At 37.0% G+C, this 19,765-nt stretch overlaps 1 non-coding gene across 1 annotated transcript; it reads right to left on the bottom strand.

The window, feature by feature from the left end:
• Positions 1 to 3,431: 3,431 nt before the first annotated feature.
• LOC121208349 (small nucleolar RNA R71) lies at positions 3,432 to 3,536 on the bottom strand. The gene has a single exon (XR_005903328.1). It is a non-coding gene; the product is annotated as a small nucleolar RNA R71 (small nucleolar RNA).
• Between the last annotated feature and the right edge of the window lie 16,229 nt (positions 3,537 to 19,765).

Here is a 19,765-nt window from a genome sequence, read left to right as displayed (position 1 = left end):
CCCTTAGAACTTTCGGCCAAAAGAAATGGAAAAGGATGGACACTTTTTTTTTCTTTGTTTTCATCATATTCCCTTTCATTATTTTATTACCATGCCCCTTATTTTATTTTTCCTAACATACATCACTAACATAACATGTTTGTGACATGTTTCCACCCATAGCATGGCCGGCCACTATGCTTTAATTTGGCTAATTTGACATGCAAGGACAAGCACTTTCCCACATATATTAATAGGCCACTTTAACACTTGCCTAGCATATTTCTAAATTGTCTCACATAAGTCCCTACTAATAAATTTCACATACACTGACCAAATTAAAGTATGGAACTATCACACAAGCATTTACGCACATCATAAACACATAATAAAACCTTTAATTATTTATAAGACTCGGTTTCATGGTCCCGAAACCACTTTCCGACTAGGGTCAACTTAGGGCTGTCACACAATTGTTGCTCTAAAATGGTTGAATAACACCCCATTTCCAAGGGAAGAAATTGGCACAAGAGCAAGGGAATTGAAATGGAAAAATGAGAGAAAAAGAATGAGGGAGGAGAGAAGTGTTGCGAAATGAATGAGGAATGAATGAGATGCTTTGAATGATCAGCCAAGGGGGGCTTTTATAGCTGAGTGTGGCAGCTGAAATTTGCTAAAAATAGTAGCTAAAGAGCCACCCCTTTATGTGGCAAAGTTGATGCTTTCAACTTTGCTCAAAATGGCGTGGGGCAAATCCAAAAATCCATCAATTGTGGAGGGGTTTGAATGCAACTTTGACAAGAATTCAAGGCCTTCTTTGCAAGCTTAATTAATCAGCTAATAAGCTGATTTGGGTCAGCATATGGCCGGTTTTGGGCTGCCCAATCTTTGGCCTGTTCACTTCAATAGGTTCGGTTCAACTGGACCATTTTTTCCATAATTAATTAATATTAATTTATTTAGCCCAAATTAAATTGGGTATAAATTAAAATTAATTATATTATGAATTAATACACATAATTGGACCATCTTAGGCTGGAAATTAATTCTCCTTGATACTTCAAATTGCTTCTTGGTTTTGTGCTTCAAGTAGTGTCTACCGAGCCATTTTTTACCCTTTGCGCAATTCTGTCGAAAATAACCAAAATTACTCAAAATTAATTATCAAATTAACTAAAATTCATCATGTTCATATTATAAGTATAATTTAATTATTTTTCGACAAGAATTTAATTGAAACGGTATGATTTTAAGCTAAAAAGGGTATGTAAAAATGCGTAAATTTTCGTGTTTCCACACCCTCAAACTTAATCCATTGCTCATCCCGAGTAATGCACAAATTGTGAAAAGAATTTCTCGGAAACATCTTTGAGAAACTCCTTCAGAACAACATTTTTCCCAAAATTATGAATTTAATATACTTATGCTAAAAGACAAGAAATTTGATAGTTATGCTACTTATGTATACATATTGTTCAAATTAATCTCAACAACTGTTGATCAACCGTAATTTATACATATTTTTATCCCATGCTTAGCACATTTATGGATGGTTTCTCCTTAGATTTGGTGAATTCGATGCTCCTAATCCTTTAATTTCATGTTTTATACTTAGGTGAGCATAGGAGAGTAAAAAGAGCGAGAAACGAGACGAAAACAGAGAAAATAGACCCACATGGGAAATCAACACGGCCTAGATTTCCTCATACGGGCGTGTCACACGGTCGTGTCCATTTGGCAAGATCGAAGCACGACTTACACGGGCAGACTACATGCCCGTGCCTATTCAACAGCCTTGACCACGGGCTGGAGTAATCAGACACGAGGGTGTCATACGGGGCGTGTCCCTATCGAGCCCAAGTATAGCCCTATTCGGAAAAGGCCACTTTTGAGGACTCTTAGGCATTCTAAAGCCTATTTAAACACCAGAGGAGGCACTTAGAACAGACACGCGGAGTAGGAAGCAAGGAATTATGTAAGGGAAGCCGATTGGTCCATCTTAGAAGCTGGATTCATTGTCAAGACTAAATATCTCCCTTCAATTTCCATTCAGGGGTTTTTGGTTTTCTTTATGTTTTGTAATCATTATTCTTCTGAGATGTTTTATTTTATAATTATGAACTAAACCCCCTAAATACCTAAGGGGAATAAAACCTAAGACAGATCTTGTTACTATTATCGGAATTGTATGATAAATATTTGACTTGTTCTTAATTATGTGTTTTTAATTCTTGTTTTAATATTCCAAGATATTGATTCAAGTTAATGCTCTTATTCAGAGGAGGAAAATACCCTATCTAAGAGTAAATTTGTCATAATTAAGCGGAGTTGATTGCACGCCTTGATTAGGGTGAAACCTATTAAGGGGATCCATAGATCGAGTTAATGCAACACAAGGCGTTAATTAGAAAGATATTTCAATTAAATCAACCTACGGTCAGATGTTATTAGTCTCGAGAGATATAATAATATAACTTAGGGATTTCTACGAATCAAGTCAAATGAATAAATCGTCTGATTCAGATTCAAATAACAAGTGAAGTCTAGGTGGATTTTTCCTTGGGTATTGTCTTAATCAATCAAATTTTCCCAAAAGCTTTTCCCCAATTTCTCTCTGTGCATTCTTAGTTTAGTTAATTAGTTTAGATAAACAAACCCTTTATTTTTACGCTAGATAATAAAAAGAAAGTAATTACTAGTACTCTTGGTTCCTTTGGGTTCGACAATCCTGTCTTGCTAAAGCTATACTACTGTTCGATAGGTACCCTTGCCTTCATCGTGAAAATAGTTAGTTTCAAGAATGATTAATTATAAGTTTTTAAAACCTGTCGTGAATATAACGTACCAAGTTTTTGGCGCCATTGCGGGGATCTAGGATATTAGGAACACTCGATTTTTATTACTTTAGCCATTCTATTTTATTTTCAATTTAAATTTTTATTTTCTTTTCTAATTTTTTCTTTTATTCGTTCTTGGCAGGTTTTTATAGTGTATGACTAGAAGAAACCCGTCAGGACCATTACTGTTTGATAGTGAGATCGATTGCACATTTCGCAGAAACTGCAATTGCTGCTAATTAGATCCTACTCCACGTACTATGTATGATTATGCTAAACCTTCTTTAACAAGAACTGAATCGAGCATAGTTAGGTTTGCTGTTGCTGCAAATAATTTTGAATTGAAACCTAACACCATTCAAATGATCCAACAGTTTTTTCAGTTTGATGGTTTATTGGACGAGGGTCCCAACACTCACTTGGTAAATTCTTAAGTTTTACGACACTTTTAAAATCAAAGGCATTTCTGATGATGCCATTCGCCTTCGGTTGTTTCCCTTTTTGTTGAGGAATAAGAATAAACAATTGTTGAGCTCGTTACGACTAGGGTCAATCACTACTTGGGAAAAATGACCGAAAAGTTTTTAAAATATTTTCCGCCAGCTAAAACAACCAAATTACATAATGATATCTCCTCTTTTGTGCAGATGGATTTAGAAACACTCTACGATGCATGGGAGAGATACAAGGATTGTTGAGAAGGTGCCCTCACCATGGGTTACAGCCCTGGCTACAGGTTCAAACGTTTCACAATGGCCTGAATCCTTCGACTAGACAGATGATCGACGCAGCCGCTGGTGGAACTATAAATAATAAGACACCTAAGGATGATTATGAATATATAGAAGAGATGTCACTGAATAATTATCAGTGGCAAGTCATGAGGAAAAAGGCAACGAAAATAGCTGGCATTTTTAACGTCGATCAGTCACCATGTTCTCTAATCAGGTAGAACTTTTAATAGAAAAATTAACGATTTTCTTGGTTTTTCACAGGTTCATCCAGTAATGCAGTGCGAAGCAAGTGGAGGTGGATCCAACATGGAGAACGAGTAGTTAAAGTACATGGGTAATAATCCTCGATCTCAGAATAATCCTTATAGTAATACTTACAAGCAGGTTGGAGGAAGCACCCAAATTTCTCATGGGGAAGCCAAGGGAATCAGAGACCACCACCTCCACCCTTCCAACAACCACCCTCCAACAAGAGAAAAAGCCAAACTTTGAGGAGATGCTAACAAAATTCATCTCGGTGTCAGAAACTCGTTTTTAGAATACTGAGCAGCACTTAAGAATCAACAAGCATCGATTCAAGGGCCAAAAACTCAGATAGGTCAGCTCGCTAAATTGATATCTGAACGACCACAAGGTAGCTTGCCGAGTAACATTGAATCTAACCCAAGGGAGCAACTCAATGCAATTACCATTCAAGATGAGGAAAGGTTAGTTGCAGCTGAACCAGAACCGAGGCAAAAAATTATGTTAAGTAAAGGTAAAGGTGAGGTGGACCAGAATGACCAGAAACTGGTAAGTAAAGAGTACAAACCTCGTGTGTCGTATCCTAACGCGATAAGGAAAGACTGCACAGACGAATAATTCAGTAAATTCCTTAAATTATTAAAGAAGTTACATATTAACTTACCGTTTATTGAAGCTCTTTCGCAGATGCCAAACGCAGTCAAATTCCTAAAGGAACATTTAACAAATAGGCAGAAGTTGGATGAGGCATCACATGTAGAGCTAAATGCGGTTTGCTCAGCCATACTGCAAATAAGCTGGCCAACAAATTAAAAGATCCAGGGAGTTTTACGATTCTCTGTTTAATTGGTAGCCTAGATGGTAATAATGCTTTGGCGATTTAGGAACTAGTACAATGTTATGCCTTACAAAATGTTTAAGCAACTAGGTCTTGGGAAACCCAAACAAACTAGAATGAGTATTCAATTAGCCGATGAAACAATTAGATTTCCTAGGGAGATTATTGAAGATGTACTCGTTAAAATTGACAAATTTATATTCCTAGTTGATTTTGTTGTTCTAGACATAGAGAAGATAGTAACGTTCCTTTAATTTAGGGAGGCCCTTTTTAGCAACTACTAAAACAATAATTGATGTTGGCATAGGTGAATTCACACTTTGTGTGGGAGACGAAACAATCACCCTTCAAGCTCGTAATAAGAGTAACATATCAAAACTTGAAGATGGTTGTATAAATCATTTTACTAAAACTGATCATGTGGTGAAACCTACTTTGCAGGAAATAATTTCGAAGAACCTACATGAGCCATGTTCAAGCAACAACAAAGAACCTATCTATGAAGAACGAAGGCTACAAATCAAGGAACTAGATGAATGGCGGACACATAAATGAGGACACACGATAAACGAAAACCACGCTATGACGATCTCAATGTCACACCAAATCAACTTAAGGAAGAGACAAAGTACTACTAGATGCAGCAGACCCTCGTATTGCCACTTCTGAACCTAAGGAGCAATCTCTCTTAGGTACTCAGTATTTTCCCATATGGTACAGTCGAGGTAATTCATCCCAAATTCGGTACATTAAGGTAAATAGTACTCGTCTTAAACCTTATGTTGATAAAATTGATAGCAGGGACGAGGAGTGTAAACTCCTCGCACCACTATGACCATGCACCAGAAAGATAAGTCGAGCTTAGACTATAAATAAATGCTTCTCGGGAGCAACCTGAGCACTAATGATGATAACTTCTTTAAAAATTTACTTTTAACATCTAATCACTAACTAAGTCATTGAAACACAGGTTCTCTAATCCACACGGCAGGGCACACGGGCATGCCTTGGGCCGTGCCACACCACGAGAGGAGACACGGGCGTGCATTACGGTCGTGTGAAAATAGGGCAAAATTTTTCCTTAGCAATGGATACTATAAGTGGCCACGGCCGTGCGACGTGGCTGTGGGCGAGTCTGTCAAACCAACACGGGCGTGCGACACGCCCGTGTCTAGGAACCGTGGTTGAAATTGAGAATTTAGCATTGTCATACGACACACCCGTGCCCACCACCCGTGCTTAAGACTGATAAAACAACATGGGCGTGCGCAATGGAACACGAGAGTGGGAGAAGCGAATGAAGCAGGACATGGTCGTGCGACACGGCCGTGGGCAACAACGCGTCCAAAGAGCAGGGTGTGTGCAAGTCTCAAACTCACCCAAATTTAAAAAAATTGTGAAACACACGGGAAAAAATTAGGGCACACGGGTGTGCCCCACGGCCTTGTGCCCCAAAATCTATATTAACCCCTACTATTCATCATTCCCTTCCTCCAAAATCCCTAACCCTAGCCGCTACAACTTCACACGCCCTACCTGTCATGCCGTGCGCCGACCATAACATCACTTTTGACGATCCAAAGCTCCCCCCTCTTGCATTTGTTCATTTTTTCCCTCTATTTTCTTTATTCTTTTACTTATTTCATGATATTTTGTTTTATTTTGAGCAAATAGTCATAGTTATCATGATGGAAATTTGCAATGTTAGTCAATACATTTTGCTGCATTCATCCATTTTTCTTGTTTCCATAGATTTCATGCTTACCCATATACATTCATTCACTAGATATTTCCATTAGCATTACTCTCGTAGTCCTTTTCATAGTAATGACGCACTTTATCTTATTGGGTTTTTTTTTAGCATAGTTGTTCTTTCGTACTTGACTTCTAGGAAATATCTCTATTAATTTTACCATACATATTTTTCATGCTATTTTTGTGAGTAATTTTATTTTTATTCTGACTTGTCATTGCAGGAATACTATGTCAACTTCATGTGGCAAGAAGAATGTCGTCCCCGCTTCGAAGAAAAGGAAATAAGCAACATCCTTCTCGAGTCCTGTCGCTGAGATCCGTCACCCTTTCCTCTAGTTCTCATTGGGACCCCAGGAGGAACTATTTCAGATATTACGAGCCCGAACCCTAGGTGTGGGCCGCTGTATTGACTGGGCCGCACTCGAACAAATTTAGATGGATGACGTGGTCTGAGCCCTCTGACGACTGGATCGTGGGGGCTATTCTTTGAGATCATCGAGCCGACATACCTCGAGTTCACGATGGAATTCTGCTCGACCTTCCATCTTCAAGTTGTCATGACAAACTTCGACGATCCTAGAACGGTCCAGTTCTGCCTTGGTGGTCTAGTGCACTAGTTGAGCTTACCAGAGTTTGGAATTGCACTAGGGCTGTACACGAAGGAGTTCATGGACGACAACGAACTCAACACCCTCCATCACCACATCCATTACTCTCTCTCAAAGTGCTAGAAGGACCTCGTCCCTGTCTCAGCCACCTATGATCCTAGCTGCTTAAGGCATCGGCCCTTGCCCCATCCCTGCGATACCTACAAGCCATCTTGTCCCACACTCTGACAGGACGGGGAGAGAGCACCAGCATCGTCAACACTCACGACGCTTATTTCTTGTGAAGCATGGAGAACAGGCACGTCTTCGACCTTGCCTACTTCATTTCCCTCCCCATCTGCCATCAGACGGAGCGACATAGGAGATGAGTCATCTCTATCGGGCCCTATATGACTCAATTGGCTCGGTACTTTGGGCTCCTCAACACAGTGGCACAATCATCCTCCCTCACTCTTATCGGTAAGATGTCCCTACAGGGAATCTCGAGCATGCTACATATGAGGATGATCGAGAAACGATGTGGCACCCACCCTCCTCAGTACTGCCTCATCCAGTCCACCGAGGAGGAGGACCCAGAGGACATTACAGATGATGTCCTTCCACATCATGAGGACCCACCATCTCAGCCACCACCCATCCATCGTCCAGTTCATGCAGCGGCTTCATGCTCTGACATCTCTGAGAGCCTTACTCGATTTAAGCAACAGTGTTTTCAGCATTTTGATCACATTGATGCTACTCTTCATCAGATTTGTCAGCACCTTCCCAGCTCATCGCCACCACCACCTCGCGAACCATCCGACGATGACGATGTTTAAAAACTTTTTATTTATTATTTTTATTTTCACTTTTATCTTTATTTATCTTCTTTAAGTACTTTTATTTCATTTTCCTTTAATATTAGTTTAATTTTAGTTTTTACAATTTTTATTTTTGACTATTTTATTATGAGTAATTATGCTTCCTTATATTTCCTAAAGAGTTCCTGATTTTATCACAGTCATAAAGAGCTCCAAAGCTCATCATCAAATAGGAACTAAAAACGCCACTGGCAAAGGTACTCTACGACTGCCATGTCCTGCTTGACCACGACCATAGCTACTACCAGATATAATACTCTTTTGGCGCAGGACTTATGGACTAATGAACCTCTACCACCACTAGAGTATCCTCCTCTACTCTCATCATTGCCTTGGCCAAATATTCTCCATAATTGCAATTCAAGGAGTTCATTCAATATTTAGGAAGTTTCACCTCTCTCCCTATCTTAAGATTATATATCTATATTTTTCAAAATATGCATCATTATACATTGAGGGCAATGTACATCTTAAGTGTGGGGGGTATTTTATATCATCATTAAAAATCCCTAAATTTTGTCTTATTCTCACGTGAATCACTCATATCACTATTAGAATGAATTTTAATTAATTTATGATTTTTATTGATATATCTTGAATTAAAACGTAGGCATTTATGTATTGATTGTTTAAACTTTAAGACATTAGGGAATCAAGCATGATAAGTTGATTTTTGAAGAATTAAAAACTTTTAGGTTGCTTCCCTAAGTTTAGGTATTATCTTGAGTTGAAATTCACAAGTTTAAACATCAAAAAGCCATAATTTTTGTGAGATCTTGAGCCTTTAGAGCATATTTTATTTTTTTCATGCTCATTTTATTATGAGTGTGTCAGTATTGATTTGTTATTCTAAAACTTGCTTGATTATGTATGTCAAGACCACACCATTTGATTTGATATGTCAAGATGATAAAGGCACTTAGGTTTAACCCACTCACTCCAAAAAAGCCTACCTTCATAATTAACCCTTAGTGAACCCCTTTGAGCCTAACAAACCATCAATTGATTTACCCTCAATATTAACCCATAACCTATTATTGTTGAAATCCCCTAATTTGATCCTTTTTTTTGTCGAGATTTGATTTGAACTAATTGCTTAGCTATGTTTTATTCTTCACTGCAACAATTAAGTTCTATGTTATCTGACTTGTTCTTAAAAAAAATCTTTACACACATATTAGTAGTAATTCGTCGTTTTTTGAGCTTGAGTGTTAATTCCATATTTTGGGAAGAAGCTCACTTGTATTCAATTAATAATTAGTTATTTTTCTACTTAGGTGATTTCTTCAATTCAATCTCAATTCTAACCTTTTCCTTCAGGTTGTGACCACCCCCTAACCAAAGCGACATTATAACCCTTTAAAGACCTTTTTAATTGATGTATCATCTCAATATATAGTGGTGGAGATTTGATTTTTATGCAAGCCAATGGTAATAACTTTTCATATTGACCAATGAGTGCTTTATTTGATGTCCTTAAACACCTCGAGTGATTTCACTGAATCTTTAGTAAGGATGTTAAACTCTATGATATTTTGATCAAAGGTGATTACTTAGATGAGGGGGGACATCTATGTTTTCATGATAAAATGCTCAACTTGGAATGTTTGAAACTTTTGATGCACTTTTAGTTGAATTTCCAATGTATGATTACATATGGATTATGTTGAGATATTATTGATAGGGATTATAAATTGAGAAGAATTTATTTTGATTGTGAGTTGAGGATTTTGCTTGAGGACAAGCAAACGCTTAAGTGTGGGGGTATTTGATAAACCATAATTTATACATATTTTTATCCCATGCTTAGCACATTTATGGATGGTTTCTCCTTAGATTTGGTGAATTTGATGCTCCTAATCCTTTAATTTCATGTTTTATACTTAGATGAGCATGGAAGAGTAAAAAGACCGAGAAACGGGTTGAAAACGGAGAAAATGGACCCACATGGGAAATCAACACGACCTGGACTTCCTCACACGAGCTTGTCACACGGCCATGTCCATTTGGAAGGATCGAAGCATGACTTACACGGGTAGACTACACGCCCGTGCCTATTCAAGAGCCTTGACCACAGGCTGGAGTAATCGCACACAGGTGTGTCACACAAGGCATGTCCCTGCCGAGCCCAAGTATAGCCCTATTCAGAAAAGGCCACTTTTGAGGGCTCTTAGGCATTCTAAAGCCTATGTAAACACCGGAGGAGGCACTTAGAATAGACACGCAGAGTAGGAAGCAAGGAATTACTCAAGTGAAGCTGATTGGTCTACCTTAGAAGCCGGATTCATCATCAAGACTGAAAATCTCCCTTCAATTTTCATTCAGGGGTTTTGGGTTTTCTTTATGTTTTGTATTCATTATTCTTCTGAGATGTTTTCTTTTATAATTATGAACTAAACCCCCTAAATACCTAAGGGGAATGAAACCTATGACAGGTCTTGTTACTATTATCTGAATTGTATGATAAATATTTAACTTGTTCTTAATTATGTGGTCTTAATTCTTTTTTTAATATTCCAGGATATTGATTCAAGTTAATGCTCTTATTCAGAGGAGGAAAATACCCTGTCTAAGAGTAAATTTATCTTAATTAAGTGGAGTTGATTGCACGCCTAGAGATAGGGTGATAAGATTTTGCCAGATTAGGGTGAAACCTAATAAGGGGATCCATAGATTGAGTTAATGCAACACTAGGGCGTTAATTAGAAAGGGATTTCATTAAATCAACCTAGGGTTAGACGTTATTAATCTCGAGAGAGATAATAATATAACTTAGGGATTTCTACGGATCAAGTCAAATGAATAAATCGTCAGATTCAGATTCAAATAACAAGTGAAGTTTAGGTGGATTTTTCCTTGGGTATTGTCTTAACCAATCAAATTTTCCCAAAAGCTTTTCTCCAATTTCTCTCTATGCATTCTTAGTTTAGTTAATTAGTTTAGATAAAAAAATCCCTTTTATTTTTAGGCTAGATAATAAAAAGAAAGTAACTACTAGTACTCTTGGTTCCTTTGGGTTCGACAATCCAGTCTTGCTAAAGCTATACTACTGTTCGATAGGTACACTTGTCTTCATCGTGATAATAGTTAGTTTCAAGAATGATTAATTATAAATTTTTAAAACCTGTCGCGAATATCACGTACCAACTATTCTGATAGCAGAAATTAGACTAAATGCTTCCTAATAAAGTCATGTTAAACCTTACGTATGTAATTTTATTCCCTTAATTCAAGATTAAGCTACAATCATTAAATTTAACTTATGTCTTCATATATTGTATGTAGCAATTTCTCTCCACTAATATAGGTAGCATTGGAACTTTTGAATCAATATGTCTTTGACAAGGTTATTACATGGCTAGGCTTAAGGGTAGGTAAAAGATAGATAATTTTAGGCTTTTAAACTATAGACTCAGCTTGTATCAGACCTTCGAAATAATCACCTTCAATACACCAATTGTCTTTGCTTTCATCTACTCTTTTGTACATTCTCTTTTAGGTACATATGCTTTTTTTTCAATCTACACGAGCATTTTCCTAAATGTACCATAATTTTAAGAGCATTTCATGCTTCTTTTCAACTCCCCAAACTTATTTTCAATGAATACTTGGAATAGTACCGAATCTAGTGTTTGGGACAATTTTGAAATAGTTAAGAGAGAAGTGATGGCTAAATTTGCAAGGGTTCAAATAAAATTAGGCCATATAGTCTCAAAATTGGGTTTCAAAGGATAAAAATTTCATCATGGTTGGCTTGAAAGGCTCAAATGGTCCAAACAAAATTTTCCTAAATCATTTCCAACATTTCATGCTTCCTAGGATTTTGCCTCAAGAAACTACTAAGTCAATTATAAAGACTTAAACTTTCATGCATGCCTAACTTTCGTAAGGAACTAAAATTTTATGGTGTGATTTGCATGGTTTATTAAAATTACATTTATATCATTATTAAACTAACATAACAATTCATTGAAATAATAAAACTTTATTTATACTAAAGTTTAGCATACTTAACAAAATTTCAAATTATTGAACAAAATATATCCTAATCATAATTAACAGAAAAATTTATTTTGAGTGGAAATAATTCAAATTTTCGGTCTCCCAAACTTAAAATAAACAACGTCCTCATTGTTTAAAGTGAATAGATACTATACACCAGGTAGGATTCTAGAAAAGAGGAGGTGAGTCAATTTGACTACTTAAGTACCAAGCTCTTTTCTAAACCCAATCCTAGACATGTATATACCCATTGCCACACTTTATACTTCGTGACTTGCTCAAATTTTATTACTGATTTTCCTCTTTTAATTTAAAATAAAAAAATCCTTATTACCTTAATCCTAAAATGACCTAAGAATAGAAATAAAATTAAGTTAAGATCCCCCCTTTATTAATTTGCAGACCCTTCCAAATTTGACTCATCTTTTGCTCCATCACTATCGCCTATGCATGAATTGCTTCGCTCCTTCTTTGATAATGGACTCCATGGTTCAAATATAAAATTTGGAAATTCAGGCACCAAAATAAATGGGTCTTTGTAAATTTTCTTAAGAGCACTTCTCATCGAGTCATCCTTTATTTTTGAGTATCTCTAGTAAGCTTGTTGCTGCCATTGCATATGCTGCATTATGTCCATCAACTTTGACAGTTCATCTCGAAGATCTGGGCTAGTCGGTTGAGCTCTAAATATTGAAGTTTCGTCATCGGCCTCAATTTCTAGTTCTATTGGTTCCACCTTATCAGGGACTTCAGCCGATTGTATTAGCTCGATCTTTGTGGGATCTTCTTCCTCTTCATCGGGATCCTCACTTTCTTCAACTCACTGCTGTAGAACAAAATCTCCAGCTACTCGGTAAAGGTCCCAATCTGTGATTGTGCCCTGACTATACCCTATCTTCTTTACGTTTGCAAGAATCTCAGCTTTTAAGCACAAAATTGTTATCGTAAAGGGGAAGTAAGCGGGGCCAGAACATCTAGTGGTACAATTCCTCATCTCTCGTAAGATGATTTTTCCCACAACAATGGTCTTTCCAGTTAAAATTGAATATAATAAGACTATTCGCTCTAATGAGATTGTAGTCCCATGCGAACTAGGCATAAGGCTGGTACGGATGAAATAGAACCATACCTTTGCTAGTGGTGTCAAAGATTCTCTTCGACAAGTATGGATTGTTTGCTTTGACACAGTCCACTTAGAACCTGGAACTGTAAGTTTCTCAAGAATTTCTTGCAAATTTTCAAGCTGATGTTGCTCATCAAAGAAGAATATTCATCATTTTTGAAATTAGGTAATTCAAAGAACTCATTAATAGCATTTGAACTTATTGGTACCTTGATTCTGCAAACTGGAACTTCTGTCAAATCGCTTGAGGTTATATTCGTGTGGAATTCATGAACTAGTTCCTCATCCATACTAGGCCTCCTTTCACAAAATAATTCCCAATTGAGGGCTTCAGCAACTTGACGAGTACGTGCCATAAAGTTTGTAGTTTCTCTCTTTCAAAGTGAAACCTTTCTCTGGATGCATCTCTTGATTTTTGAAGATACTCTTGTATCTTGCTTTGGCTTCTTCACAATGGAATTTGTTTTGTGTTTCATCAATTTGAGCACAAGCACAAGTTCTCTTGCGAGGCACTATTAACTTGAACAAAAGATAGGAAAATTTATTTTCTCAAAAATTTAATTCACAAAATTTATTAATAATTCAGTAAAGTAAAAAAATTAAATAATTGAATCAAATTAAAATTTGGGAGAAAAAAATTGCCTTACCATCTTTTTTTATAAAACTCAGAACTCCTAAAAATAATTAATAAAGAAAATAGGTCAATTTAAGGTGGGTTGGAAGATTTCAGCTAAGGGTCTTGGTGTAGGTGTGTGCCGCACAAGTGCCAGACAGCAAGCAGACTCGTCAAGTAGGCGCACGAAGTGGGACTGCTTGGCGTAATGAGCTGTAGGGGTAACAGGCCGCAAAGCTGAGTGGGCAACAGCTTAGGCGCACGCACGGTGGAGTTGGACCAGATGCAGCGCCAAGGTGCGAGCATAGTGAGTACTGGAGCTGGTCATGCGGAGGTGCTGGAGCAGGACAAGGCGCGTAATGTAGCACGCGATGGGGGTAGGTGTGCTCAGTGTGTGCGATAGAGCTGGGCTGCTGGGTGCTTGCTGGCCGAATGGCTGCTAGGGTAGGGGCTTGCGACACTTTAAGGGTTTTGGTGCTTGGGATTTTTAGTGATGAATGAATTGAGAAGGTAGTATTTATAATGAATGAAATAGGACTTAAAGTAGAATTCTTAGAGAAATTTAATAATTAAAAACTCTAAGTTCTAATTTTAATCCGAGTTAGCAACAATTAATAATTAAATATATGCATATTAAATTATTAATGCTATTAATTTATTTAAACAAAAATGAGATATGATTAAAACTAATCTTAATTCTATGCTAAATTGATAAAAATTAATATATAAATTATAATAGATATAATTATATATTAAAGATTATCATCTTATTATTATTAAAAACTTATCAAATAAAAAATGATGAAATTAACACTAATCCTAACTCTATATAAAGTTGATAATAATTAATATATGTTATAATAGATATAATTATATATTAATAATTATCATTTTTTTTGAATTAAAAACATTTATTCTAGAAGCCTTTTAAAAATATTTACAAAAAAAGCATCTAGTTTTTATTATTTACGAAAAAGAGCAGCCAAATTTTGAAAGTAATTCAATTAAGTCCCTAGACTTAATGAAAATTTGAAATTGAGTTGCAATTTAAAACTTAGGTCAACATTGACCTCTTTATTTGAAAAACTAAAAATTTATTTTTCTATTTAGGGAATAATTTCTCAAAAAATTATATTGAAATCAATTCCCAGGAAAAATTGGAAGGCTCACAAGCGGTCCCACTTAAGTTCCAATCTCTTAGATAGAATTGATTTAAACATACTAATCTCGAAAATATACCCTAAATCATTTATTAAAAAGGAAAATAAAAGAAATTTAAACATCTGATAGAATGAACGAAATTGGATTTCGTTCAGTCTTATCTCCCCAATAATGTTTCAGACGCTCAGCACTAACTTGAAAATTACATCCCTTACCTTGGAGTTCAACAACTTCGTATGGATAGACATGATGAATCGTAAATGGACCAGACCAATGTGATTTTAGTTTACTTGGAAAGAACTTTAATCTAGAATTAAATAATAAGACTTCCTGACCTGCTTCAAACTCTCGAACTCGAATGTGCTTGTCATGCCATTTCTTAAGTCTCTCCTTGAGTAGTTTGGCATTTTCGTATGAGAACGTTCAAAATTCCTATAGCTCATTGAGTTGGAGCATCCGTTTCTCTTTAGCAAGCTTAAGATTCAAGTTAAGTTGTCGAAGGGCAGATGACAAGCTTTCCCAAAGACCAACATGTAGGGTGACATCCCTAAGGGTGTCTTGTATGATGTCCTGTAAGCTGATAAAACATCATCCAGTTTTTTGGACCAATATCGTCGGTTCGGGCAAACTACCTTCTCAAGTATGCCTTTGATCTCCTTATTTGCCAGTTCAGCTTGCCCATTCATTTGCGGATGGTAAGCTGTAGTGACCTTGTGTTACACTCCATGTTTATCTAGCAACCATTTCAACCACTTGTTCACAAAAATGGGACCCTTCATCGCTGATAATAGCTCTTGGGGTTCCAAACCATGTGAACACGTGTTTCTGCAAAAACTTTATTACAACCCTAGATTCATTTGTTGGATACGCTTCAGCCTCGACCCACTTAGACACGTAGTCTACAACTACCAAGATGTACTTGTGACCAAAAGACACAGGGAAAGGATCGAGGAAGTTAATGCCCCAAACATTGAATAATTCTACCTCAATGGTGTTTGTTCCTGGCATCTCATTTCTATTGGTGACACTTCTGACCCTTTGACATCAATCACAACTCTTTACATAAGCGTATGCATCCTTGAATAGTGTTGGCCAAAAGAATCCGGCTTGAAATATTTTGGCCGCAATACGAGTACCTCTGAAGTGTCCCCCACTTGGAGCTGAGTGACAATGGTATAGAATCTTTTGTACTTCATCTTCTACCACACATCTCCTGATCATTTGATCTGCACACTTCTTGAACAAGTATGGTTCTTCCCAGAAACAGTACTCCACATTGTGAAGAAACTTTTTCCTTTGATGATACATTTTATAAATCGGCATCAAACCACAAGCTAAATAGTTAGCAATATCAGCAAACCAAGGGGTATTATGGACATGATTTACCTTTAGTATGTGTTCATCCAGAAATGTTTCTTGAATTGGTAAAAGAGGAGAGTTCCTTTCTTACGGCTCCAATCTGGACAAGTGATCTACTACTTGATTTTCTACTCCCTTTCGATCTTGAATTTCTAGATCAAACTCTTGAAGTAGAAGTACCCATCGGATCAACCTTGGCTTAGCATCTTTCTTAGAAAGTAAGTACTTAATTGTCGAGTGGTCCATATAGACAGTCACTTTTGTACCTACAAGATAAGATCAAAACTTGTCAAAAGAAAACACAATAGCAAGTAACTCTTTTTCTATTGCTGTATAATTTAGTTGAGCTCCTGTCAGAGTTCGACTTGCGTAGTAAATGGGATGAAAAGCTTTGTTCCTTCGTCGGCCTATAATGGCTCCTATAGTGAAGTCACTCACGTCACACATCAATTCAAATGGCAGATCCCAGTCTGGTGTGACTATTATGGGTGCCATAACTAATTGAGTCTTCAAATATTTGAAAGCCTTTAAGCATTCCTTATCAAACTTGAACGTTGAGTCCTTCTCCAATAATTTGCATAAGGGTTTAACAATTTTAGAGAGTCCTTAATGAATCTCCGATAGAAATCGGCGTGGCCCAAAAAGCTCCTAACACTTTTTATAGATGTTGAAGGTGGGAGTTTCTCATTAACATCTACCTTTGCTTTATCTACTTTGATCCCATGTCTCGTTATCCGATGCCCTAGAACAATCCCTTCTCGTACCATGAAATAGCACTTTTCCCAGTTGAGTACTAGGTTTGTTTCTTTGCATCGCCTTAGTACCTTGGCTAGATTGGCTAGGCAATCATCATACGTATCTCCAAATACTAAAAAATAATCCATAAAAACTTCCAAATACTACTCAACCAGGTCAATAAAAATAGACATCACACATCTTTGAAATGTAGCAGCTGCATTACATAAACCAAATGGCATGCGCCTAAATGCAGATGTACCGTACGGGCAAGTGAATGTTGTCTTGTGCTAATCTTCTAGTGCTACTATAATCTGATTATACATCGAGTATCCATCGAATAAATAGTAGTAATCTCGCCCCGTAAGTCTATCCAGCATCTGGTCAAAAAACGGCAAAGGAAAGTGATCTTTCCTAGTCGCCTTGTACATCTTCCAGTAATCGATGCAAATTCTCCATCCTATAACTGTACTAGTCGGTATCAATTCGTTATTCTCATTTTTAATGACCGTGATACCTCCTTTCTTTGGCACGCACTGGACCGGACTTACCCATGAACTATTTGAGATGGGGGTAAATTATACCAGCATCTAACCACTTAATGATTTCTTTCTTTACTACGTCCTTCATGATGAGGTTCAGTCTTCATTTTCCATTGATCGTCCCTTTCTCGCCATCTTCTAGTATGATCTTGTGCATGCATACAGATGGGCTAATACCTCGAATATCAGCTATGTTCCATCCGATAGCCCTCTTGAATTATTTCGACACCGAGATGAGTTTCTCTTCTTACTCAGTAGTTAATTCTACTGAAACAATCACAGGAAACGTAGAAGAGTTACCTAAATAAACATATTTTAGATGTGAAGGTAGTACCTTGAGTTCTAATTTAGGTGGCTCCTCGATTGACGCTTTTGGTTGGGCATAATACCTTTCCTCTAAATGCAAAGATTCAAAGCAAGATTGCGGCATAAACCCCCTTTGATTAGCTTCTAACAAAGCTAAGTACTCATCCTCCTCTTCATCATTCGGAGGATCTGATTTCAAAATTTGTTCCAAAGGATCCTCCACATAGTTGAGCTCCTTTTCCACTATTAAATCTTCTAAATCAAATACTACATAACAATCATCGATTGTGTCAGGATATCGCATAGACTTAAAAATGTTAAATGTTACCTGATCATCCTGAACACGCATAGTAAACTCGCCCTTCTGCACATCAATAAGGGTCCTTCCGGTTGCTAAGAATGGTCTTCCTAAGATAATTGGTGTGACAGCCCTAAAGTGACCCTAGTCGGAAAGCGGTCTCGGGACCGCTAGACCGAGTCACCAAATTATTTGAATGTGATAATTATTGCCTAAAATATGTGAATATAAATGTGTGAAAGTTTTAAGCTTCGATTTAGTTAATTGCATGTGAATTTAGTTGATAGGACTTATGTGAGAAAATTTAGAAATGTGCTAGGCAAATGTAAGTGGCCTAATAGTGCATGTAATCAAAGGGGTGGACTTGCATGTCAATTTCCCCCCATTTAAGTACTAGTGGCCGGCCATGACAAGGGATGATGGGCAAAACATGTCATGAAACATGTTGTGTTAATGGAAAAATAAAATAAGAAGCATGGGCAAAACATGTCATGAACATGTTGTGTTAATGGAAAAATAAAATAAGAAGCATGGGCAATAAACTAATAAGAAATGGAAGGAAGAAAACAAAAAAAAGGAATGTGTGTGAGTGTTCCCCCCCTTTGCCGTGAATGGAAGAAAGAAAACAAAGAAAAAAATGTGTGTTCATCCTTGAACATCTTTGACCGAAATTCAAAAGGAAAGAAAAGAGGAAATGTTGAAGAGGTTCGGCCATGCATGTAACTAGGCTAAGGTATGTTTGAGGTTGCTTCATGAGATTCATGTATATTTTAGTAGTTAGCTTGAGTTCTAACTAGCCCATGGTTCAAATCTTTACTATGTCATGGAGATGATATTCGGCTAAGGTGGATTTGTGTTGATATCATTTGCATGCTAAAAGTGAAGCTTTGTAATGGTGCATGTGATGGTGGATTGATGATTCTTGAATCTTCTTTTTATCATTTTTTTTGAGTGAGACATTAAGTTCTTTGTTTAACCATGACCAAAAATTTGAAATGGTATGGTGTTGTGATGCATTCAGCCATGGTAGGAAGTAGAAGGGAAAATATGGTGGTTTTTAGATGAAGTAGAGTCTAACAAATGAGCACATATGTGCATTAGTTGCTTGATGGAGAAGAATCGGCTAGCAAGTTGTGTGCTAAGGCCGAATATAATTTTTGTATATTAATGAGTAATGCATGTGTTGAATTGATGGAAAGGGAGAGGATGCTTTACTAGTGTATATATGTGTATGGGCCAAGTTTTGAACTTGAAACAAAATGGCGTTTAGTCAATACAAGTGACCATACTTGTAGAATGTATTAAGTGTTGCAATCGGCCCCAACATAGACATGTATGTTCGGCCACTTGAATAAGTACATAAGTTATGTGTATATTCGGCCATAAGCTAGCAAAATGAGACTTTAATGAGTTAAATTTGTTTGAATTACCTCAAGAGCTTAGAGGACCACAGTTGGATAAGGGAAAGGAAAAAGTGATCGAATAGCTGTCGAAATCGCTCGACCACATCCGAGGTAAGTTCTTGAGTAATAGAGCTTAAATTATGATTTGATTAGATCATGTTTTAAGCAAATCAAAATCGTGCTCTTTGTGTGTGGCTATTGAGCCGAAATGGCAAGAGTGATAAGTGTCTTGTGTTTGAGTTTTGCTAATGAAAATGAAATACGAATGTGTCATGATTTATTGTTAAATGTGCATGGTTATTCGAATGATGTCCGGGCTAAGTCCCGAAGGCTTTGTGCTAAGTGACCATATCCGGACTAAGATTCGAA

This window comes from Gossypium hirsutum, chromosome A01, assembly GCF_007990345.1.
Source record: "Gossypium hirsutum isolate 1008001.06 chromosome A01, Gossypium_hirsutum_v2.1, whole genome shotgun sequence".
Classification (NCBI taxonomy): domain Eukaryota; kingdom Viridiplantae; phylum Streptophyta; class Magnoliopsida; order Malvales; family Malvaceae; genus Gossypium; species Gossypium hirsutum.
The sequence above is the reverse complement of the archived record's forward strand: the minus strand, read 5'-3'. Positions and strand labels throughout refer to the sequence as shown.